Here is a 24,308-nt window from a genome sequence, read left to right as displayed (position 1 = left end):
ACCATCTAAAAGGAGCTGAAGAAAGCTAAAGGAAAGGAAAAGCAGGCAACCTAGAATTGCCTGAAAGTTCCAGCCTTGCTGATTCCAGCCCAACACCAGGTAAGCTGCCAGAACCCTACAGACTACAATTGCCAACATTAAGAGGCCCCAGCACACAAAGCCAGTGACCTAGACCTAGGCTCCCAACACAAGAAGCTTGGGTCAGTGCCCTCTGTTCCCCAGAGGGAGAGCTCAATCTCTTTAAATTCCAGGATATAAAGAAACACCATGAGTAAAAAGAAACGTACCATAGATTGATATTATGAGAAGAGTGAAGATCAAGACAAATTCTGAAGAGGACAACATTGTCAACAAACCCATATCTGTAACATCAAAAGGGAATATGAACTGGTCTGAAGCCCAAAAAGCCTTCTTAGAAGAGGTCAAGAAGGATTTTAAAAGTCCAATAAAAGAGGTAGAAGAGTCCTTAAAAAATACAATTGGCCAATTGGAAAAAAAGTACACTGAAGACAACAAATCCCTTAAAAATACAATTGGCCAATTGAAGAAGGAAGTACAAAAACTAACAGAAGAAAACAGTCTGTTAAAAACTAGAATTGGGCTTTCTTTCAGATCCGCCATCAACAGGTGGACCCAGTGCTGTGATGCAGATTTTTGTGGAGACTTTGACAGGGAAGACCATCATGCTTGAGGTTGAACCGTCTAATATTATTGAAAATGTCAAGGCCAAGATACAAGATAAGGAAGGTATTCCCCCTGATCAACAAAGATTGATTTTTGCGAGTAAGCAACTGGAAGATCGTCGAACTTTGTCTGACTACAACATTCAGAAGGAGTCTACCCTTCCTCTTGTTCTGAGGCTTCATGGTGGTGCCAAGAAGAGAAAGAAGAAGTCTTATGCCACTCCCAAAAAGAATAAGCATAAGAGAAAGGAGATTAAGCTTGCAGTTCTGAAGTACTATAAGGTTGATGAGAATGGCAAGATTAGCCGCCTTCGATAAGAGTGCCCTTCAGATGAATGTGGTGCTGGGGTCTTTATGGCTAGCCATTTTGACAGACATTATTGTGGCAAGTGTTGTCTAACCTACTGCTTCAACAAGCCAGAAGACAAGTAAATGTATATGTGTTAATAAAAAATAATCAACTATAAAAGAAAAACAAAAACAAAACTAGAATTGGACAAATGGAAACTAATGACTCTATGAGAGAGCAGGAATCAGTCAAACAGAAACAAAAAAAAAATGAAAAAATGGATGAAAATATAAAATACCTCATTGGTAAAACAACCGACCTGGAAAATTGATCCAGGAGAGATGATTTAAAAATCATTGGACTACCTGAAAATCATGATGAGAAAAAGAGCCTGGACAGTATCTTTCAGGAAATCATAAAGGAAAACTACTTGGAAGTACTAGAACCAGAGGGTAAGGTAACTATAGAAAGAATACACTGCTCACCACCTGAAAGAGATCCCAAATTGATAACACCAAGGAATATAATAGTAAAATTCCAAAATTACAGATGAAAGAGAAGGTGCTGCAAGCAGCCAGAAAGAAAGAATTTAAATATCATGTAACCACAGTCAGGATTACACAGGACCTTGCAGCTTCTACATTAAAAGACCGCAGGGCGTGGAACATGATATTCCATAAGGCAAAGGAGCTTGGATTGCAGCCAAGGATCAACTACCCTGCAAAAATGAGCATGATTTTTCAAGGGAGGAGATGGATATTCAATGAAATAGGGGACTTCCAAACCTTCCTGATAAAAAGACCAGAGCTCAACAAACAATTTGATCTTCAAGCACAAGATTTAAGAAAGACATAAAAAGGTAAATGGGACAGAAAGATACAAAATGTTGTTAATAAGGGCGGAATGTTTACATCCCTACAAGGGAAGATGACACTTGCAACTCTTGAGAATTGTAGTGTTATTACACCATGTTAAAAGAATATACATAAAGGGGGTGGATATTAGTTGACTTTGATGTAATGATAAAAAAAAATCTAATCAAGTGGGTTAAATGGATCCAAGTAAGTGGATTAGTCTGATCTTAGAAAATGTACTGAGAAAGGAGGAGGCAGACAAGGGTAAATTATATTACAGGAAAAGACAGAAAATCCTATTGTGACAGAGGGAAAGAAGGGGGGCGGAGCATTATTTGAACCTTATTCTCATCAGATTTGGCTCAAGAAGGGAATAATGTAGTCAGCTGGATATAGAAATCTTACTTGCCCTATAGGCAGTGGGAGGGAAGGGGGGAAGGAAAAGGGAGGGGGGATAGAAGGGAGGGAGGAAGTAGTAAGGGCAAAGGGGGAGAAAAGGGAAAGGGATAAAACAAGGGAGGAGAGACTGAAGGAGGGGATGGTCAAGAGCACTAGTGAGGAGGGAAAAGGAGAAAGAGAAGCATAAACAGGGGGGGGAAAGGATGAAGAAAGACACAGATAGTAAACATAACTGTGAAAGTTGAATCGCTATCTCTTTTTTTTCTCTTCTGATGAGTTTTGTTTCCTCTTTCTGATGGTTCCTCCTATTGGTTTTAATTTTTACTTAAAACTTCACTAATATAAAAATATGTTTAATAGGAATGCAAATGTATAGCCTATATCAGATTGTGCACCATCTTGGGGAGGGTGGTGGGGAGGAAGGGGGAGAAAAATTTTGAACTCAAAAGCATATGGAAATGAGTGTTGATAAACCAAAATAAATTAATAAAATTTAAAAAATTAAAAAAGAAGAAAAGAAAGGAAAAAAAACCCCTCTTTTTCTGTATTCCTAGTCCTGGGCACAGTGCCTGACACATAGTAAACTCAATAAATGCTTGACTGACTTGTTTTCAATCCCATTGCTTACTGAATAAACCACTCAGGGATGTTCATGGTCTATTTCCAGTCTACTTTTCAAGCTTTAACTTGTATTACTTGCTTTCACTTTCTCTACCTTTCAGCCAAATTGGGCTACATATCCTCATCATGCTTTCTTCCATATATATATATGCCTCTTTTTACTTCATCCTGTATCTTATTCCTGAAGTGGCACCCACCCCTTTTTTTATTTATCTGTTGAAGTCCTGTTTTTCCTACAAAGACAGCTTAGGTTCTGACTCCTCCATGAAACTTCCTTGATACTCCTTTTTCCCAGGTGAAAGGATTCTCTCTTTCCCTAAATTTCTCATAGTACCTTATCTAGTCTCTCCACCCACACGCATGCACGTATGTCACTCTCCCTTGCATTACTTCTACTTGTATATAGCATTTTCTACTATGAGATTATAACTTCTTGAGACTGAGATTTGGACTGTGTCTATCTTTGTCTTGCCCTTAGTAGGCACTTAATAAGTGTTCATTGATTAGATTGAATTGAATGAAAATCACAGGATCAGATTTATATATAAGGAAGATTTATCAGTAAGATAATCTATTTATGAATGAGAGTGGGAAGATGAAGGAAATGGAAAGACCATTTTGGAGACTAGGTAATTAGTTCTATGTGAATGGTAATTAGGGCTCTTTACTAGGATGGTAGTAAGTAGGAATAGAAAGGAGAGGATGGAATCGTGATACCTCTCAGATACAGAATCTGCAGAGCTTGACAAGTGATCAGATGTAGGAGGTAGAGGAGAGGGAAGAGTCAGAGGCAGCACCAAGGCTTCAAACATGGAATCCTGGAAGGCTGAAGATGCCTTTGCAGAAGGAACAGAGTTTTTTTGGGAGGGAAAGACAGTGAATTTAGTTTCAGATATATTGGCTTTGAGGTGCAGGTAGTGAATTCAGGTGGAATTCTTCTTTTTTCTCTTTTTTCAAGTTTATTTTCATTTATCAACAATCACTTCCATATGCTTTTCAGTTTAAAATTTTTCTCCCCCTTCCTCCCTACCACCTTCCCCAAGATGGCGCATGATCTGATATAGGCTATACATATACATTCCTATTAAATATATTTTCACATTAGCCATTAGTAAATAGGAATTAAAAGTGATAGGAAGAACCACCAGAAATAGGAAACAAAACTCAACAGAAGAAAGAAATAGCAAATAGTTTGCTTTGATCTGCATTCAAACTCCATAGTTCTTTCTTTGGATGTGGATAGCATTTTCCATCATGAGGCCTTTGGAGATGTCTTAGATCTTTGTATTGCTGGGAAGGGTTAAGTTTATCAATATTAGTCATCGCACAATGTGGCTGTTATTGTGTACAATGTTCTTCTGGTTCTGCTCACTTCACTCAGCATCAGACCATACAAGTCTTTCCAGGATTTTCTGAAGTCAACCTGTTCATCATTTCTTATAGCACAATAGTATTCCATTACATTCATATACTACAAGTCATTCAGCCATTCCCCAATTGATGGGCATCCTCTCAATTTCCAATTCTTTGCCCAGTTGGAACTCTTCTAAAGGCAGCTAGAAATATGGTACTGGTACTCAAGGGAAAAGTTTAGGCTGGAGACAGAGATTTGGGAGTCTTTTACAATAAAGGTGGTCGTTAAAGCTGTGGGTATAGATTAATTTGCTGAGGAGAACAAGAGGAAAGAGAAAGGGAGAGAGAAAAATGCAGAAATCATTCAATAAATAAGTCAATTAAAAACCTTTATTAAGTGTCTTCTATGTGCTATACACAGTGCTAGATACTGAGGATTCATAGATCAAAATGAAATGGTCCCTGCCCTCAAGAAGTTTACATTTTATTATGAGAGACTACATGTACATATGTAAATACAGGGTATTCCAAAAATTAGTGCATTTTTAAGCTTTTAAAGCTATGCCCTATGTCTACAAAAAATGTACAAAATAAATACAAGGTAATGTATTGGGGAAGGCACTAGTGGATGGATCAGGAATTAGGAAGGCTTCACATAGAAGGCAGCACCTGCTCTGAGCACTGAAAGAAACTAAGGATTATGAGAGGTAGAAATGAGGAGTTCATGTAATTCAGGCAAAAGGAGTGGAAATGAGAGATGGAGTACTGTGTGTGAGAAACAGCAACTTTCATGGACCAGATGACTCTGGATTTCCTTCTAAGTTTTGTGTTCTGTGAGTTTCAGACCTGGGTACTAACCACTGTGTCACTTTGGAAAAATCACTTAACGCCATGAGTAAAATGGGGATAATAATACTTGGTTTTTATCATCTTCCCAAGGCCAACGTAGGTGGAAATGAAATCATCGTTGTTTGTGGTTTCACTCGGTAGATAAATTTAAGCTATTCTTTAATGTCAAGATTCATTCTTGGGAAAAGGGGAGTGAATTAAAGTAAGAACTCCAGGTTGAGTCCCCTTTGTAGCAGGAGTGGCCCTCAACTCACCTCCCTGCTCCAGAAACACACAGACACACATTTGCCATCTCCTTGATATGAGATGGGAAGCCAAGCATGCTGGGAACAGTCAGACAGATGTGTGATTTAGGGCCCATGTTACTTATTTACATGAATAACTGAGGGGGAAAAGAAGGATGGGAACAGTAAAAGAAGTCACTATGATTTGTGAGACCTGAACACCTCCAGCAAAATGAAACATTTACAGCAGGCAATAACAATAATGAATGCAATGAATAAAGTAGTAGTGGAAACATTAGAAGCCCTTCCTTCTAATAGCTCCCCTTCTCCCCACCAGGATTTAAGAGCTTTAACCAAGAGTCCTGAAAATTCTCTTGCCTTGGGAAAAGCTTTGCAAATACAGTAGCAAATGCAAGCCATAAATATTTATTCAGCACCTACTATGTGCAGGACATTGTAGGCTTACTTCATGAGATTTCAGCAGTAAAAGAGATATCAAAGGCTCTCTAGGCCATCAGGCAACTGAAGAGTCCCTGTTATAGCTAACACCTATAGTAAGGGATCATTTAGCCTGTTTTGGAAGATGAAGACAGGACATTCTACTTCTAAGTGGCTTTCTTAAGAAGTTTTTCTTTGTATTAAGCCCAAATCAGCCTCTCTGTAGCTTCTACCCTTCTTGTCCATTTCTATCCCTTGGAATTAAGCAGACCAAGTCTCATCCATCCTCCTAATGCCAAACTTTTAAAAGTTTAAAGGTAGTGATCGTACCTCTCTTTAAATTTTTTTATCTTCAGGCTAAATTTTCCCAGTTCTGTCAATTTATCTTCAATCTCTCCCTATCTACTAGCTCCTTCCCTGCTTCCTACAGACATGCTGAAGTCTCCTCTATTCCTAAAGGAACCCTTAGTTGATCATTCCACCCCCTTAAGTTTCGTGCCATTTCTTGTCTTTTTTTTAAAGCCAAATTCCTAGAAAAATTCATCTATACTTGTTGCCTTCATTTCCTCACCTCCTACTCATTTGTTGAAATCTGGCTTCCAACCCCACCTCTTAATTAAAACTGCTCTTTCCAAGTTTTGCCAATGATCTCCTAATTGCTGATTTTTTTTGGCCTTTTCTCCACGCTCATTGCTTTGGAAATATTTTCAGCCATTGACACTTTTGTTCCTCTTTATGTATAGAACCTCCTTCCTAAGCTTTTGTGAAACTACTCTCCTGATTTTCTTCTTTCTTATCTGTATGCTCCTTTTCTGTCTCCTTTGCCTGATTATTCCCTTCTGTGGTTGTTCCTCAAATCTCTGTCTTAAGTGTTGTTCTTGAGGTAGCTAGATGGCACAGTGGATGGAGCACTGGCCCTGGATTCAGGAAGACCTGAGTTCAAATCTGACCTCAGACACTTGACACTTACTAGCTGTGTCACTCAGGGCAAGTCACTTAACCCCATTGCCTCACAGGAAAAAAATGTTCTTCTCTTTGTCTTAGAAACCTTCTTTCTGATGATCTCATCATCTTCCAAGTGCTGAGTTATCATCTCTACACAGATTACTTAGAAGTCTTACTATCCAGTCTTAGACTCTTTTCTAAATTTCAGTTTCCCACCAACATCTGCCTGTTGGACATCTATTCCTAAATGTACTATAGGCAACTAAGATGCAGCATGTCTGAAAAAGAACTCATTCTATTTTCCCCTAAACCCTCCCCTTTTCTAGACTTTCCCTCTTTATGAGGTATGCACCATAGTCCTTCTAATCACTAAGGTTCATAAAATTGGCATCATCCTTAACTCTATATTCTTCTTCACCCTCCCCCTATAGCTTGTGAGTTCTTGTCAATGATATCTTAATAACATGTCTTGTATGAATTGCCTTTTCTAGAAGCAGCTGGTGACTCAGGGCCTAGAGTAAAGAAGACAGAGGTTCATATGTAGCTTCAGCCACTTACTAGCTGTGTGGCCTTGGGCAAGTCACATAATTTTTATTTACTTCAGTTTCTTCAATTGTAAAGTGAGTGTAATAATAATACCTATCTCTCACAGTTGTTGTGAGGATCAAATGAAATATTTATAAAAAAAAAAACAAACCAAAACACAACAGTTATCACAGTGCCTGGCACATAGTAGGCCCCGTAGAAATACCTATTCTCTTTATTCCCCTCTAGAAGCACGTAGCCATCACCCTGATGCAGTTCTTAGTCACTAATCATTTATACTCTTATAATAGCCTCCTGATTTGTTTCTTACTTCTGGTCTCTCACTCATCCAATAGGTCTGACATACAGTTGCCAAAATAATCTTCCTAAAACTCAAGTTTTGTTATGTCACTTACCTGCTCAAGAACCCTCATTGGCTCCATGTGGGTAAAATACAAACTTCTTAGTTTGACATTTAATGTCCTTTATAGTCTGACTCCAGCCTACATTTTCAGATTTATTTCATCTTACATACACAGTACATTCTAGCTGTAATGACCTATTTACTGATTCTCAACTTCACATTCCTTCTTCCTCCTCTGTGATCCTCCCCCCTGCCCATATTCCCTCCAAATAAGCTGTCCCTAATGGGAAATGTACTCTTCCTCCCCCCCCCTTTCTCCTGAGTCATAATACCAAGCTTTCTTCAAGATTCTTTCCTTCCGGGGCCGCTAGGTGGCACAGTGGATAGAGCACTGGCCCTGAAGTCAGAAGGACCTGCTTTCAAATCTGGCCTCAGACCAAACACTTGACACTTACTAGCTGTGTGACCATGGGCAAGTCACTTAACCCCAGTTGCCTAAAAAAAGAAAAAGATTCTCTCCTTCCTGAAATTTTATTCTATTTACATATCTGTGCAAATGAAGTATCCTTCTAGTAGAATTTACTCTCCTTAAGGGCAAGACTGTTCTGTGTTAACTTTCTGCTTTGCTATCTCCAGGACTGAGTTGAGAATACTGAGTTTATTAGATGTTAGTATGTGCTGAGATACACACAGACACACACAGACACACACAGACACACACACACACATACACACACACACACACACAGACACGTTGAATTTCATTGATCTAATCCTCTCACACTATGTTCTCCAATCCTCTTAGTATCTTGGTCCTATCTCTTCTTTCTTCTTGAGTTATTCCAGTTTGTCAGTTTCATTCCTCAAGTGTGGTACCAAGAACTAAATTTAAGACTCTAGATGAGGTCAAACCAGAGTAGATTACAGATGGACTAATCTCTAGTTCCTCTTTGCCCACTGGTCCCTTCTTTGCCACCCACAAATACACCCAGTTCTCTCTAATCCTAAAACAACTTGCAACCAAGAAAAATGAAGACAGACAAAAAACTTCCCTTGACCCTTTCATCCCCTCAAGCTATTATCACATCTCTTGTCCCTCTTTCATAGCCAGATTCCCAGTGAAAAGTATCTACTCCTACTTCCTCCATTGCATCCCATTTAACAGAGGTTAAGTGACTCACCTGGATTATGTAGCTGGTAAGTATCCATGGCTGGATTTGAACTCAGGTCATCTTGATTCCAGTCTCAGTGTTCTACCCACTGTGCCATCAAATAAGTAAAGAAGAGAGGAAAGATTCTTCCAGGGATTTGGGCTTGGCCCTTGGCTCTTCCACTTTTTTTTTATTAATGACTTGTATAATAGCAATTACAATCATTTCTTCCTGAAATCTGGCTTTAGACTTTATCACTCAACTGAAGCTGCTTTCTTCAGGGTTAGCAACATATTGCTGATTGCTACTTCAGTGGACTGCCTCATCCTTGATCTTTTTACAACTTTTGATGGTGCTGACCTTCTTTCTAGATACTCTTTCCTTGCTCAGTTTTCAGAACATGGCTGTGTTCTGATTCTCCTTTGACATATACTACTACTCCTCAGTCTCCATGTCCTACACAGCATGTAGGTGTGAGCATGTGCCTATTCTAGGACTCTGCCCTAAGCCCTCTTATCTCTATACATCTTTCTCTCTTTGTGATCTCATCAACTCCTATGGTTGACCATATCTATACATACATATCTTATCTATACATATAGATTCCCACATCTCTGCCCACCCCAGTCCCTTTACTGAGTCCAGTCCCATGTAACTGACTCCTTTTGGGCATGTCCAATTGGATGTTGTGAAGGCATCCAAAACTCAAACATGTCTAAAGCAATTCATTCTCTTCCTTCCCTCTGCCCCAAATCCACTTCTCACCCAAATCTCATTATTTCTGTTGAGGGTACTTTTGGTTACTATGTGCGATGGTCATAACTGTGTGCCATGGTCACATTTTTCTTACTCTCCACCCACATCTAGCTAAATTCTAAGTCCTGTCAGTTTGACTTCCACAGCATGTATCTTTCCTCTCTTCTTTACTCACTTGATGGCACAGTGAGTAGAACACTGAGACTGGAATCAAAATGACCTGAGTTCAAATCCAGCCACAGATACTTATCAGCTTTGTAAGCCAGGTGAGTCACTTAACCTCTGTTTCTCTTAGTTTTCTCAACTGCAAAATCAGGGGGAATAATAGTACCTACCTCCCAGGAGTATTGGGAGGATCCAGTCAGATAATATGTGTAAAATTAGCAATGCCTGGCTCATAGTAGGCACTTGCTTAAAATCATCTTTCTATTTGCATAGCTACCTACCTTGTTCATTCAGGTGTCTGCTCATTAATGCTTTAAATTACAGCATTAGTCAGCTTCCTAATTGGTATTTCTAACTCTAGTGTCTCTCCTTCCAATCTATCCTCCATATAGCTGCCAAAATGATATGCCTAAACCACAGATCAGACCATATCATACCCCTGTAAAAGAAGCTCCAGGGGTTCTCTCATTTGTTCATTTCAGTCGTGTCTGACTCTCCATTACCCCATTTGGAGTTTTCTTAGCAAAGATCCTGGAGTGGTTTCCCATTTCCTTCTTCAGGTTGCCTTTTATTTCTTGTATAAAATACAAACTCCTCTATCTGGCATTTAAAGTTCTTTGTACTCTGCCTGCACCTTATCCATCCAGGTTTACTGCATGTGACTACCCCTTGCATTGTCTACATTCCCACCCAACTAGCCACTATGCCTGCAGAAGAGACTCTCCTTACATTCATTCTTTGGAATTCCTAGCTTCTTTTAAGATGCAGGTCAAGTATGACCTCCTAGATAAGACCTTTCCCAAACTCCCTAGTTTTTAGTTCTCTCCTCCTGAAATGACTTTGTATCTATTTTGTATTAACTTATCTGTATATATGCTGTTCCTTTTTTAGCATAATGTTAATTCATTAAGGTAATGCATTGTTTTTTTCTCCTTCTGTACTTGTATCCCCGTGCTATAATTTTGCCTAGCACACAGTAGGTTCTTAACAAATCCTTTTAGAATTTAATACTTTTTTTGTTCAACGTATTACATATTGACTTATGTTAAGCTTAGGGTTCATTGCTGCCCCTGGATCTTTTATTAATAGATGCTATTTGGCCATTACTCTGAAGTCATACACAAATACAGTTATGTTCATTAAATTTCATTTGAATGGATTTGACCAATCTTTCTAGCCTGTCAAGACCTTTTTGTTTTTACTCTGACTCTGTCATCCAATGTGTTATCTATGCCTTCTATCTTTGTATCATCTGAAAATTTGATAAATATTTGATCTTTGCTATTATATAAGTCATTAATAAAAAAAAGTGGAAGAGCCAAGGGCCAAGCCCAAATCCCTGGGACCTTACTAGACTCTGCCCTTCAGGTTGCCATCTATTAATAAGTTTGCTTTGGGTCTAGCCATTCAGCCAGTTTTGAATTCACTTGCCTGTGCTCTCACCTAGACTATTTTTCTTCATCTCATCCATAAGGAGACCATAAGAGATGCTATCAAATCCTTTGCTAAATCCAAGCATGATATGTCATGTCTGTAATGTTCCCTTGAACTGCAGTGGCTGCAAAAGAAAGAAATGACTAAAGTGGGATAGTGTAAAGAGAAACATAGGTGAATTTTGTGCCAGGTTTTGAAGGTATGGATTGATAAAGATTGGTATAGAAGAATGATACTTTAATATTTTCCTTACTTATGATTTCATCAATATGTGCACCCTCTCTACAGACACAGAACTTAAACTCTCTGCAGCTTACGGGGTAGTTTTTTTAAGCTGCTGTGGTTGGAAAAAAACCATCACACGATCAGTATTTCTGATCATGAGCACTTAGCTGTGTTGATCTTTGAATTATAGATCCACAATCCTTTGCCTGTGTTATATACTAAGGACCTTGGTTTGTTGTTCAGTCCTTTCAGTTGTGTCTGACTCTTCGTGACCTTATTTGAGGTTTTCTTGGCAAAAGATACTGGTATGGTTTGTCATTTCCCTCTCCAGTGCATTTTACAAACAGAGTTAAGTGACTTGTCCAGGGTTACACAGCTAGGGAACACTTGAATGGAAATATAGCCCACATGTCTGTGATGATTTATGGTTAAAAACAGCAACAACAACACGCTGTGTCAATAATCTTCACAAGAACTATTAGAAATACACAGTGCAAGTACTTAATGATAAGTAAGCCCAGAGAATGATTTGCCCAAGGGCACAGAGCTAGTTAGCCACAGAGCCAGAAGTAGAATCCTGTGACTTATAACTCCTAATCCAATGTACTTTCCACTATCCTGCTGGAATGAGACGTGGCATATAGAAAGTTAAGAAGGGAAAAATGAGGAAGCAATGGAACAGAGAAGACAAATGTAGCAACCTGAATCTTGAAGCTTAAGAATCTCCAGAAATGGAGATGAGTTTTGTTATTAGTATGATCAATAAGCCTAATTAAGTGCTTAATATGTGCCAGACACTGTTCAAGGTGCCAAGGATACAGAGACAGAAATGTGATGGTCCTCAAGGAACTTACTTTCTATGGGTATAAGGTCTTGAAAGCCAGGTTGGAGTTGTAGAGTGGGCAACTTGAAGCCTGTTGGAAAATTGGTGGTCATGGTTGTATCTCACATTTTCTCCAAAGATTTGATTTTGATCTAAAATGAAGGAAGAGGCATCATGCCCACGTACGAGGGACTCATAAAGCTCTTGATTCAGTGATTTGAAGCATTTTCTCTCTCTCTGTAGGAATATCTGAGAAGTCAAACTGTTACAAGTGTTCACAGCAGGACAAAAAAGACAGAATCAGTTGGGAGATTGCTGCCTGAGGATGAAGAATTACATTAAGGGGTCAGTTCACCACTCAGATATTGAAACTAAATCTCGGCAGCTCCAATCTCCATTACTCCTGTAAAGATGGCTCATTTACCCTCTGTCCTCTCAGTGCTTTTGTGCTTGATTGGAGCAAGTCCATAAACTTACACTCATTTAGATGCAGTGGGCAAAGTTCTGAATTGCCTGTCGACAAGCTAACTAGATACCAAGCTTCTCGAAGGCCAGGGCTGTTCTTGCTTTTCTCTTGATCATGCTGAGTAAGTGCTGGTGACAGATTAATGTACCCAGATTTGTTGTGAGTGATGGGAGGGGACTGAAATCTTGTTAGCTTGCTAGGTCCTGGTAGATGACTACAATGAGGGCTCATATAGAAAGACTGGTCTATCTGAAAACTGAACATAACCAATGACATAGAGGCACTTCGTTTAGGTTTCTCCTCCCCTGTCCCAGTGAAGCTCATAAAAAGGTTACAAAATTCCCTTTAAAAATCAGTCCAACGACTTGTTGAGTCACATAACAAATGTTTATGAAACCCTGTCACTTTTTAAACTTGGTGATTTTTTTTTGTTAGGGAAAGAGGAAGGAGTCTGAACCTATGGCTCTGTTAGTGAGGAGGACTCCTAGAAACTCACTTCACCTACTTAGATTGGTAGCTTATCTGTAATCTATAGTCTTCATGAGTAGTCAGGGGTATATAACTAGTACATGTCACAGTCAAGATCTGAACCCAAGTCTTCCTTACACCAAGCCTAGGACTTGATCCACTGTGCCAGAGTATTCTTTTTTTTTCCTTATTAGATTATGAACACTTCAAGGGTAGGGATTAGATCTTATTCTCCTTTAAATGGTCAAGGCTTAGGACAGGACTGGGCATTTGGTAAATTGTTCATTAAGGAATAAATGACAGAAGGAGAGTAAGGGAAACGGGGAATAGAGAAATAGTGGAAATAGACTTGGATTTAAAATCAGAAACCATAGGCTCAAATCCCAGTTTGATTACATATTGCATGTATGTGGTCTTGGGCAAAATGCTTCCCTTTTCTGAGTTTCAATTTTCCTATCTCTAAAATGATGAGATTGAGTCAAAAAATCTCCAACATCCCTTCCACATCTAAATATCATGGTCTCTTGAAAGAATGAAAAAAAGATTAATCCACAATAAATACTTAAAATCAAACTTTGCTCTGTAGTTCCCAGAATCAGAGTGTTATAGCTGCAATGGATTTAGTAGCCAATGATTTGGACCTGGAAGAGACCTTAGAGGTTAAACCTCATCATTTTACAGATGAGATAACTGAGCTCATAGAGATTAATTAATTTGCCCAAAGTCATACAGGAAGTAAGTGGCAGAGCCAGCACACGAACCCAGATCTGACTCCTAACCCAGTGTTCTTCCTAGCACACCAGTTGGCCAATTTTTTTTTTTATTTTTGGTGAGGCAGCCAGGGTTAAGTGACTTGCCCAGAGTCACACAGCTAGTAAGTTTCAAGTGTCTGAGGCCGTATTTGAACGCAGGTCCTCCTGACTCCAAGGCCAGAGCTCTATCTATGGTGCCACCTAGCTGTTGCCTTGGCCAATTCTTAATGGAAAATTTCCACCTAGGTTCAAACCTGGATCTCATACCTTCAAATCTCAAAAAGCTAGGCTGCCTTAAAAGAAACCAGTCCTTATAGCCATGACATTAGAGATTATCTAAAAGGTAGCAGCAGATGCCCTCCTGTCATTCTTTACTAAGAAAATAAAGTTTATCCCCCATAAAATTCCTTTCCCTCCTACTCTACTCAAAACCGTTTGAGATTGTCTCATTCTCTTCTTCTTTACTCCAGTCTCTATAAAAGTTAGCCCTTCTTCTTACTACTTTTACCCTCGATTTAATTATCTCCTACATATCTCCATAATCATCATCTCACTTTTTAATCTTCAATCTCTCCTTATTTACTTATTCTTTCCTTGCTTCCTACAAATACACTCAGGCCTTCCTATTTCTTAAAATCAACAAGCAAATGAAAGCGAATCTTACTTGACCTTGTTATCCACACGAGCTACTGTCCCTACATCTCCTCATTTTCAGAGTAAGATTCCTAGAAAATGTACACATTGGTTGTTCTTGGAAACTGCTTTCACCATCCCTCAACTGAAATTCTTCTCTTCAGTTACCAATGAGTTCTTAAGTGCCAACTCCAAGAACCTTTCCTTGGTCCTTTTCCTTCTTTACCTCTCTGTAGCATTTGATGCTATTGACTGCTGTCTACTTCGGGATACTTTTTCTTTAGATTTTTGTGACACTGCTATTGGTTTTCTTAACCTGGTGGGACTATTCCTACTCACTCTTCTTTACTAGATCATCATTCATATCTCATCCCCAACTATGAGTGTACTCCAAGGCTCTGTCTTGGGCTTCTCTCCTCCTCTTTCTTCTTTCTCCTCCTTCTCTTTATTCTTTATTCAATATATCCAATCAGTTGACAAGTCTTATTAATTCTGTTGCCCACAATATTTTGACCTTTCATGAATTATCCCTTCTAGACAAGCTGTCTTCTTGTTCCTCATATATGATACTCTTTTCTCCCATCTTTAATTACTTGAATTGGCTGTTCTCCATGTTTTGAATGCCTGCCTTCTTTACCTTCCTTTAGGGTCCCCACTTTCCTTCAAGGCTCAGTCCTTTTCCAACTTCCCCCAGATGTTCATACCCCCTCCATGAAATAATCTTTTTTGTGCTTTGTATATTTTTTAAAATATATGTGAACTTGTTGTTTTCCCCAATAGACTCTAAACTTCTTGAGTTTCAAGGCTGTTTCATTTTTGTTTTTGTACGAACAGAGCCTAGTTCAGTGCGTGGCATGTTATAAGTGCTTAACAAGTGCTTGTTGATTGATTGATGGGATAGGTATAGATACAAGGACTCGACTTGTGATTTTATTGGTATAGGGGACTCCATCCATCAACATCTCTTCAACTTGAAGTCTTAAAGAGATGGCATTGATGGCCATTAAAGAGATCATTGAGAGGTTCAGTGACTTGTACAGGGTCACACAACCAATATGTGTCAGAGGCAACTTGACCTTATGTTCTCTTGACCTTCAGGCTGGTTCTTCAATCCATTACACCATGCTAGGTTAGTCTAAATCCCCCTCCCACTTTATAGATGAAGAAATTGAATTTCAGAGAAGTGAAATATACTTTCCCAGTGTCATATGTTTTATAAGTGGCAGAGCCAGGATGCAAACCAGAGACTGGCTCCAAATCCAGTAGCTTTTTCAATATGTCAGTTAGGCAGCTGTTATCTGCTAATTTCCACATGGTCCATTTTGTGAATGAGTTTGAGTGGTGTGTGTGTGTGTGTGTGTGTGTGTGTGTGTACACATGTACACACATACACACATTTTTAATAGGTATACGAGATTTAGTCTCTTAATAAAATGAGGAATCAGTTGTAGAACTGGTCAAATGGAAAGTCTGCTCTTCTGCTTAGTGACGACATTGTTCCACTCATTTTGTGGGCAAATCTGTGGCACCTGAGCAGTTAACCGCCTTTGCCTAGGCAGCCTCCCCTCCCTTCCCTCCCTCTCCCCAACCTTTCATTTGATTCCTTTAGCTATACAGCTGTTCAGCTGAGCTGGAGCCAAACTAGGCTGGTAAGTAGTAGTTTTTTCTTTCTTCTTTTTTCTGATATTTGTAGAATCCAAACCCTCTATCACCAGTCTAATGGGACTCATTTTACCATCTGCAGCCCATTGGGAGATTCTCCTCTCCCTCTCCATTCCACAACACTGCAGTTTTTGAGAAATCACTTGCTGTTGTAATCACACCTCCCCATTCGCAGCCCTGATGGGAGTGATGTGCAGCCCAGTCAGCTGAGTCATAGAGGAAAAACTCAGCACCTGCCAGACTACTGTGTGCCAGGCTGTGGTGAAGGGCTTCTTGCTGTATTTGGACACTGTGCTCATCAAGCATTTGAAGGCTTGTCACTTGGAAAGGTTTTTCCCCCTTATACTTGTTTTGCTTGGTCCCAGAGGGCAGAAGTAGGAGTGATGAGTAATAGATGATTTTGGATTGATAGGACAAAAAACTTTCCATCAATTAGGACTGTTCTAAACTTCCTTGGGTTGTAGGATGGGCTGTCTTTCCCTAGTTATTCAATAGAGATTTGATGGCCATTTGGGGATGTGAGAAAGATGATTTTTCTTTGATTACAATTTTGACGAGATGACTTACTATCTTAGGATCATAGATATAGAACTAGAAGGAGCCTTAGAGGTTAGAGATGAAGTGACTTGCTCAAGGCTAGACAGGATTCAAACCCAGGTCCTCTCACTTCAAATGTCCCATGCAGCCTCTCTCCTCTGGGGTTACTTTCAGCTCTGAAATTTGATGATTCTGTATCTAGTCTATTACTTTACAACAGAACAGTCTTTGCAAGGATAGGGACAGATATGAAGACTGGACTTGTGATTCTGTTGATGTTGTAATTCTGGGTCAGACAATGGAATTCTGGGTCAGACTTAGGTTCAAACCTTGGCTCTCTGAGTTACCATCTCTATGACCTTAGGCAAGTCATTTAACATTTCTGAGTCTCAGTCTCTTCATCTATAAAATAAGGGTGTTGTACTTCTAGATGATCTCTAAAGTCTCTCTGAGCTCTCATGATGGAAGATGCTACCCATATCCAGAGAAAGAACTATGGAGTTGGAATGCAGATTGAAGCATACTATTTGCTCTTTTTGTTTTCTTCTGTTTTGTTTTGTTTCTTCTTTCTAGTGATTCCTCCTGTTGGTTCTAATTCTTCTTTACAACATGACTAATGTGGAAATATGTTTAATAGGAATGTATATGTATAGCCTATATCAGATTGCACACAGTCTTGGGGAGGGAGGCGGGGAAGGAGGGGGAAAAATCTGAAACTCAAAAGCTTATGGAAGTGATTGTTGAAAACTAAAAATAAATTAATAATTTAAAACATTTTTTAAAAGTCTCTCCCAGCTTTCAAGTTATACTACGTCCAAGTCCTTTCCAACACAAAAACTCTGATTCCATAATATGCAGATTCCTACCTAGAAAAAGAGAGTGATGAGGAGAATTGCGAGCTTTTTTAAAAATTCTGATTCAGAAACACAGGGATAAAGTTCAGGGTGAGGAACTTCCTCTACCTGTGAGTGTCAGCATTTGCTTTGCAACTTAGAGTTGCTTGGGGCAGCAAGATGCTAAGCTAAGCAACTTGCCCAGGGTCACATAGCCAACATGTGTCAGAAATGAGGCTTGAACCCTGACCCTCCCTGCTCTGAGGCAATTCATCATACTGCTCCTCCATGTAGGAAAATTTAAATGGATAAAAAATGCCTATCGTCCATAAAATGAAATATTATTTAAAATATTTCATCTAGCCTAATCCTTCCCACCCTAAAGCATAGAGAGCCAAAATAACTCACCAGAAAGAGAATGTTTGACCTTTAACCTCTTTGCATACCATGAGAGCAGAGCTGCTTAACTGCATAGAGGGTAGGTGAGATGGCAATCTGTCTGCTGCTCCATCCACATCTGTGGAGACCTTCCGTATCTGTGGAGCCCCTCAATATGCAGATATTTTTTACAGATCTCAGAACTGAAGAGTGATTGACAAGCTAGCTATAGCCTTCCACAAACAGTGGCACCAAGCTTTGTAATATTATATTTATGATTGGAGAGATTAAGACAAACAGTATCAGCTATACGGGGTGTCCCAAAAGTCTTAGCGTAGCTTTAAGATATTAAAGCTTAAGCTTATAGCTACACTATGACTTTTGGCATACTCCATAGCATGTTTTGGTTTTCAAAGACCTTTTTTTAAGGCAGTTGAGGTTAAGTGACTTGCCCTGGGTGACACAGCTAGTAAGTGTCTGAGGTCAGATTTGAACCTGGGTCCTCCTGACTCCAGGGCTGGTATTGCTCTATCCACTGCAACACCTAGGTGCCCCCAAAGATCTTTTACTCAAAGTGCCCTTTGCTTTGACTTGTTGCACATTTACAATATTAGAGATTTGATATTCTTTCCTTTCTCACTCAAACACATATGCGGGCTCATGTACATACACACATACACACATGCACATGCAGTCATTGTGACAGCCATATGGTGCAGTGGACAGAGTGCCAGACTTGGGGTCAGGAATACCTCAATTCAGATTCTGCTTCAGGTACAGCCAAAGGAGTCAATTGGCTGCCACGGTGGCTTTAGCTTTACTTTCAGTGGAATATCTTGCAAAGTTTTTATTCTGTCTGACAAGTGTTCATAAAGCACATAGTAATATAATCAAAAGTACACTATGATATTAATAGGTGCCATTTATGCATGTTTAAGATGTGCAAAGCACTTTCTATACTTTGACACATTTTCCTTTCTGTGAGCAAAGTATTATATTAGGCACTGAGGGTACTCACAAACTGTGAGTATATGTTCTTATCTGTGTGAATGTCCCAGTTCAATAATGCAGATGGGAGCCCACCCATGCCTGTCCATCCTGCATGCTGAGCTAACCACAGAGGGTTGCCCCCAGCATGCTGAGGGTAGACCACTTCAAAAGAATGCCTATGAAATGTTTGGTCCACCCATCTATTATTGCTCATCATTGCCACATGACCAGCCCCATTTCTTCATCAATCATCCATTTCCCTGATGACATTTTTACCTTCTTCATAGAAGTTTCTAAGATTGTTGCAATCTGCTCATAGCTGCTACATGTATATGCTTCTGCATTGCCTTCCCTCATTTTCAAATCATTAGAGATTGTTGTGTTCCATGGTCCATAGCCATATAATAAAGGAAATACAAAGACAAAATGGAACAAACCCTACCCTCAAGAAGCCTGTATTTGACTAGTAAGTATGCCCTTTTTATATTTTCAAGGCATTGTGCACAGGTGCAGCCGTTGTATATCACTGGAGTTGGCAGACGCAGGCTCACCAATTACAAGGATCCAAAATATCCTAGACTGGCATTTTTATGTCTTCCTTAGGAAAGCTCTCTGTAAACTGTAAAACGTAAGAATAGCATGAGCCATTTTGCTGGCATTGCTACTCAAGCAAAGTAGAAATGGCAGTAAAGAACATAATGATGGGAGGACAACTGAACAAGACTAAGTCCATTCAGAACATATCCTACCATGCTGGATGTTACAGTTAGTCAACAAGCATTTATTAAATGTTTACTATGTATCAGGCACTGTGCTAAGCTCTGGGGGACAAAGAAAAGCAAAAACTCCTTCTCTCCCCGCAAGAAACTTATATTCAAATAGGGGACGTAGTGTGCAAATAGCTATGTACATACAAGATATATACAGTGCAAATGGAAGGCAGTCTTAGAGAGAAGGCACTGGGGGCAGCCTTCTGAAGAAAGCAGAATTTGAGCTGTCTTGAAGGAAGCCAAGAAAGCCAGTGGGCAGAGGTGGGGAAGGAGAGTATCCCAGATATGAGGGGTGGACAGCCAGTGCAAAAATCTCATGGAGTATTCTGGATGACACAGTTTTGAGGGTATAGAAGGATTGATTCTCAGGGTCTCTAAAAGAATAGAGGATACCAAAAAAGTTAGGCAGGGATGTGTGGGGGAGAACAAAACCTCTGACATTATTAGCAAAAATAAGTTACTGAGAAAGTATCATTAATTACCACCCCATATATGCCCACTTTCCTATCCCTACAAAACTTTAATGAGAATAATCTACACACAGATTGATCATATCCCTGTTTAAGATATGAGAAGGGAACCAATGGGTGTGTGCAAAGGAGATTCCGTAGATAATTACATTTCACAGTCATATGATCAGCTGAAAAATGTAGAGAAGTCAAGATCCTCTTGATTTTATTGTTTGTTGAATGTATCAAAACATTCGATTTGGTGGAATAAAATGTAATCTTCAAGGCTTTCAAAGAAGTCTCTCCCATGCATATGTAAAAATCCAAGAAGACTCCTTGAAAAAAATGTAACAATTATAATTAATTTGGTTTGTGATTGCCTGTCATGGTTTCTACCAAAGGAGGTATAAAGTCATTCTTATAGATGTGCCTCTCAGAATTCAAGTCCAAGTGTCATTCCCTTCATATGTAAAGTCCTCTGGATATTCCTATTTGTAATGCTATGAATTTCCCAAATTAGAGCTACAGCTAGCCCAAAGCTTCTGACTAGCAATGCCCCAGGAAAATCCTATGAGATAAAGAATGCCTCTGGTCTAATTGAACAGACAAATGATAAGAGCTGTTCATCCGTCTTGGGTGGACATTGGGCCCAGAATTAAGCCTAGACCTTAGGAAGATGAGTAATGTTGAAAAAAAATAATTTTCATTGATAGCTTTGGTTTTGAAAGCCAACTCCATTTCCCATCGTATTCCTCCTCTATCCTGTTTCCTGAGAACTATCCTGTATAGTAAAAAAAAAAAATTAAATCTGTAAAACTAACCAACATATCAAAAAAGTATGAAATTATATGCACTTCTGTAGCCCCTCCCCCTACAAAGAAGTAGAGGGAAGTTCAAGCAGAAGCCATAGTTTTGATAGCATGATGCTGACAGTCTCTTCTTTGGAGCCAAACATGGCCATTATAATGTTCCAGCATCCAGTTTCTATTATTTTGTTGCTGCTGCTATTCTTTCCATTTATATGATGGTATCATTATCTACATGGTCATGTTTTTGATAAACCCAAACTTCTCTATGACACTTCCTTCTTTGGTCCTCAGTTTCCCCTTCTATTATAAGAGAATGTTGGACTTCACGATTTCCAAGGTACTTTACAGCAATATATAACCTGAAGAACAGCCCATCCTTTTAATAATATTCTTGTGGTGATGCCCTGAGGTTAGAGATCATGGAATATTACTGTTCCTACAGAGTCAAAGCTGAGAGCCAACAGAGAGACTCAGGATGAGAATGAATAGGCTGCAATGTTCCCAGTGGGAACTTGTGTGGGAGAGGTAGTGTAAGAGATATTGTAAGTAATCTAGATGACTGGAAAAGAAGGCCAGTCAGTCATGGAGTGGGAGGAGGGAATAATCCATGGAAAGCTCATATACTGAATTCACATCCACACAGTGCCTAGGAGATCTAGGGGAAGGCCTCTAAAACACTGAATAGACCCCCAGTAGAGGATTTATGAAAGGCCATGGTTAAGAGTTGAACAGAATCAAAAAAGGTGTGGATTGATTGTGATCTATGTCAATAAAGAGAGTACTCAGTCCATGAGATCAGAGTCAACCAAGTGTCAATAATTCAGTATTGAGTCTTATTCAAGCAAAAATCATGGTTTTGCATAACAGTTTTCTTTAGCTTGCTTCAGCAAATATTATATGTGGAATCAGGAGTCCTGTGTTCAAATCCTGGTTCAGAAATGTACTAGTTGGGTTAACAACTATGGAAGGTCTCAGAGGAAACTAAGGCCTAGAGAGATAAAGTGTCTTGGAGAAATTCAAATTTGTTAAAAACATGGCTCAAAGAGAAGCAAAGTGAAGGTGACAATATGCACTATGATTACCATAATGTAAATGGAAAGAACAGCAGCAAGAGGAAAACAATGGAAACTGAATGGAAAGAGTCAATTCATACTTCTGAGCCTCAGTTTCCTCATCTGTAAAATTAAAAAAACCCCCCAACAATGCTTGCCCTAGCTGACTTAATGAGCAGTTGGGAGGAAATCACTGTGTACATCATAAAGCATTACAAAAATGTTATTATTGCTGCATATATTTGGACATTCATGATAACTATTAAACATTTGTAATTTCAATCATCCTGACTAGACTCTTTCATTTTCTTTTCAATAATTCAAGGATTTGGAGCCAGCAGGACATTTAGAAATAATAGAAATCATAGATTTAAAGCAGGAAAAGACTTTAGAGACCAGTTAGTTTATAAATGAGTAAACAAGCCCAAAGAAATTTAGATGACATGCCCAAGGTCACGAAAGTAGTGAGCAGCAGAGCTGGGATTTGAATGCAGGTTTCTTTCATTCCAAATTCAGCACCCTTTCCTCTGAAGTGTGCCTTCTGACTCAGTCCAGCCCTTTCATTCTACATCTGAGGAAATCTCCATGGTGTGAACGTGGCTTGCCTAAGGGTCACTCATCTAGTGCAATTCAGGTTCAGGATTTGAAACCTGGCTTGCCTAAGGGTCACTCATCTAGTGCAATTCAGGTTCAGGATTTGAAACCAGAATGTTGACTGTGGAGTCAAAGGATCTGGGGTCAAACCCCAACTCTGATAGTACCTGTGGAACTTTGGACAGGATCCTTAATCTCTTTTGTTCCCCTCCCCCCTGTAAAATGATCTGGAAAATCTGGGAAAAATGTAGCTCTGACTTTCTATAGCTCAGTAATTTCTTTTCCAAGAGAATACTGATAACCTCTAAGGCTCCTTGCAGCTCTAAACCTATGACCCTATGACTCCATGACTTTACCTGCAGGCTCTTGGACTAGCAATGCAGTGGTCCTGCTACCACACTGCAGCTGCTCTACTCTTACCTTTACATTTCATAATATCAATCTCATCCTTGAGAAGAATGGCTGTGTTAGAGATTGTAGCCCAGTGCGTCCCACATGAGGTTAATAATAAAAAAGAAGCCTTCAGTGTGGGACAAAGTGTTCTGGTGAACAACGCCGCGTGCAGATGTTCTTTCCTGTTGAATGTTTAAACCCAAAGTGGAGATGGCAGATGAGCTATGGTCACAAAACCTTTACTGTTGCCTGTGAGATTGCCCATGGATCCTTCTGTGAATTAATCTGAACTAAACGCCTACAAAGCTACAAGACCACGTGTTACCGACTTGGCAGCCTTTTCCCACAGTCCCATCTACTGAGTTCTGCAGCACTCGTGGTCCCTTATGCATCATGCCCACCTCCCAAAGGTAGGCTGTGACAGGGCGATGAAGGACAGCAAGGGACTCTGGCTGCCAGAATATTCCTTTATACATTTCAAAGGCTCAGGTGAAGCAGTACTCGAAAACCCCCTCTGAGGCACAACTGAAGAAAGAAGAGGAAAAGGAAATTGTTATTTTGGAAATTTCCTGGGCACTCCCAGTTCTAACGTGCTGTGTAACCTTGGGAAAAGTCTTACCTTCTCTGCACCTCAGCGGCCCCCTCTGAAAAAGCAAGAGATCAGAAGAGAAAATCTTTAATGTTCCTTCTAGCTGTGGCATTCAGAGACTTGTTTTTATCTATAGAATGACGGTACCATATGGTTGAGATGTTTAACACGTTTTTTCTCTTATGGATCTTGGAATGAGAAGTATCACATGGGATAGGGGAACAGAAAACCCTGGGAAGCAATCTGGAAAAGGCTGCTTCGTGTGCCTATGCCTCTCCGATTTCTCAAAGTTTCTTCGCTGGCTTGTCTTTTGTATTCACAGCCCCTAAAGGTAGATATTCCCAAAAGCTCTGTTCTGGTCACTCTTCTCTTTTTCTGATGTTCTCTCCCCCTCTTCTCTCTCCCTATCTCTTCATTAGCTCCTGTGAGTTTAACTATCATCTCTATGTAGGTGACTCACAGATTTATATATCCAGCCTTACCAGCCAGTAAGTCTCTGAGGCTAGATTTAAACTTAGGTCTTCCTGACTCCAGGCCCAGCACTCTATCCATTAGGCCACTTACTTGCTTCTAAATTGTCAAATAACAAGCCGGTCAAAGGTTTCACCAAGGTACAGATCCCACCTTTGGAAATTCATGAGAGAGAAGATTTCTAGTAGCTGGACAATGGAAAAGAAGAGGGCCTAATTTTATAAAAGAGAAAGGCATGGCCATAAATACTGTCAGTTTACCAATCTGTTTGGAGCAAACAATAAAAAAAAAATCTATAAACATGTTGAAAATAACCCAGGACCATATAATGACCAACATGACTTTGTGAGGGACTCATCTTGCC

The 24,308-nt window shown here is 39.6% G+C and overlaps 1 protein-coding gene and 1 pseudogene across 9 annotated transcripts in view; both read left to right on the top strand.

Moving 5' to 3' along the window:
* The window catches only part of PTPRT (protein tyrosine phosphatase receptor type T), a 1,323,147-nt gene that overhangs the window by 659,049 nt on the left and 639,790 nt on the right, over positions 1-24,308 (top strand). The window lies entirely within an intron of this gene.
* LOC110216744 (ubiquitin-ribosomal protein eS31 fusion protein pseudogene) lies at positions 645-1,144 on the top strand (annotated as a pseudogene).

This window comes from Phascolarctos cinereus, unplaced genomic scaffold, assembly GCF_003287225.1.
Source record: "Phascolarctos cinereus isolate Bilbo 61053 unplaced genomic scaffold, phaCin_HiC Scaffold_2;HRSCAF=192, whole genome shotgun sequence".
Taxonomy (NCBI): Eukaryota; Metazoa; Chordata; class Mammalia; order Diprotodontia; family Phascolarctidae; genus Phascolarctos; species Phascolarctos cinereus.
Note: the sequence above shows the minus strand (reverse complement) of the source record. Positions and strands in the feature narration are given on the sequence as shown.